Genomic DNA, 2,387 nt, shown 5'->3' on the forward strand with positions numbered 1-2,387 from the left:
ATAGGACAGAGAGAAATGGAGAGAGGAGGAGAAGTCAGAGAGGGGAAGAGAAAGATAAACACCTGCAGATCTGCTTCACCACTTGTGAAACGACTGCCCTGCTGGTCGGGAGCCAGGGGCTCGAACCAGGATCCTAACACTGGACCTTGAGCTTTGCACCAGTGCGCTTAAGCCACTGCACTACCACCCGACCCCCGTAACATTTCTTTTTTCTCCTTTTTATTTATTTATTTATTCCCTTTTGTTGCCCTTGTTGTTTTTTTTTTTGTTGTAGTTATTATTGTTGTTGTCGTCGTTGTTGGATAGGACAGAGAGAAATGGAGAGAGGAGGGGAAGACAGAGAGGAGGAGAGAAAGATAGACACCTGCAGACCTGCTTCACAGCCTGTGAAGCGACTCCCCTGCAGGTGGGGAGCCGGGGTTCGAACCAGGATCCATATGCTGGTCCTTGTGCTTTGCGCCACCTGCGCTTAACCCGCTGCGCTACAGCCTGACTCCCTCTCCTTTGTTTTTTTAAGTCTTGTGAAATGCCATTGTGGCCTGGTAACCTGACAAGATGGAAGATGATATAGATAACATTAAACCCAATGAATCTAAATAAATTAAATAATAATTAAATACAGTGTGACTATCCTTGCGTGATTTGTTTACAGTCGGTATGACATTTGGTACATGAGGTTTTATGGATTTCTGAAAAAAGGTAGCAAAATTTACATATGAAATTACAAAATTATGATTATTGTTTTCTCTTCTGCACATCTTTTGTTGTTTCATGTAAGAACTTACTCAGTGCTTTGCGTGTTTCTCTTTTTTTTTCCACCTTAGATGCTATTCTACCTTTGTGACTTCACTCACCATCTGTACTGCTATTATGAATGAATTGATAGCTGCCAGTGGTGGCAGTTTGGTGTATATTTTCCATAACATCTGTTACTAAGATTTAATATTGGAGGCTAGGGTATTAATCCATCTGTGTACCATTACCAGAAAAACTTGAAAGAATCAGTATATAAGGCAAAGACAAAAATAGCAGCCATCTGAAATTCTTAAAACATTTGATATTAGGATGAAAGTATTGAAAGAGTTTTCTATAGCTTTGGCTATACTGTTAAAGCAGAAGAAACAATTAGCTGGTGCAAGTTGTAAAGTCATTGCCAAATGATTTGCATATTACCTTAATTTTCAAAGTTCAAGTAGCATCTGTGTATATCCTGCTTTTTCCTAAGATGCATACACACTGATGGTGAAGTTTGTTTTATAAATTAAGCACAATAAGAGATTAATAGCAATAACAAAGGGATAGTTGCAATATTATTGTAATAAAAGCTGTGTTTCTCTGCCACCAAATAGCATGTAATTTCTTATCAAAATTGGCCATGGGGTAACAATTACTGGAATGGAAAAGTTCAGATGAGATTTCAAGTCCATTTACAATGGTTCTCGCACCCATTTACAAATCAGAAGTAAAAAAACGCAATAGAATGATAATATACTCATTTTCAAGAGGTGACTTTTCTAAAGTTAGAAAGGTGTCTTTGGACAACTTGACTACTCAGTGGCCTTATTTTGATAATTTGATGTTTTTAAAAATAGGTTTATACAGATGCTTGCATTGGGCAATTGGGTTGGCAGACTCTATGTTTGGGATTTAGAAGTTCCTGAAGATCCTCACAAAGCTAAGTAAGTATTTAGAAATTCATAATTTATACCCTTTTCTCTAAAATGTTCTATCACTTTAGAGATTCTTATATCATTCCAGAGTTATTTTGATGCACCTATTTAGTTTTTACCAAAGCACTGCTCAGCTCTGGCTTATGGTGGTGCTATGGTTTGAACACTGGGGCCTGGAGCCTCAGGCATGAAAATCTTTCAGATAACCACTATGCTGTCTCCCCAGCCCTACTTTTTTGTTTTTTTAATCGCTTTTCAGGAGTATAGTGAAGGAAACTTAGTTCTCTATGTAAGTTACACAGTACATCTTAAATTTAAAATATGCTCATTTTGCACAGAAGTCTTTGTGTGAAGTCTGTTTTGTTTTGAATGCCTTCTACATGAGGTGGAACATTGTTCACTGTCTCATTCACAGTTTTAAGTGAGTTAGATGTAAATGAATGAAACACGACAGCATTCTGCATGAATAGTATAACCTGTTGTCATGTTTTCTCCCTAGATGTACAACATTGTCTCATCATAAATGTGGTGCTGCTATCTGTCAAACCAGCTTTAGTAGAGACAGCAACATTCTCATAGCCATTGTTTGTGTCAATGGCAGTATTTGCCGATGGGACCAACTTCGACAAAATACCTTTTCCTAATCAAAATTAGGGTGTGTTTTCTGAGTACAGGAGAACTAATGTATCTTGCTATTAAGGGCACTTAGAGCCATTA

This window comes from Erinaceus europaeus, chromosome 17 (genome assembly GCF_950295315.1).
Source record: "Erinaceus europaeus chromosome 17, mEriEur2.1, whole genome shotgun sequence".
Lineage (NCBI taxonomy): Eukaryota > Metazoa > Chordata > Mammalia > Eulipotyphla > Erinaceidae > Erinaceus > Erinaceus europaeus.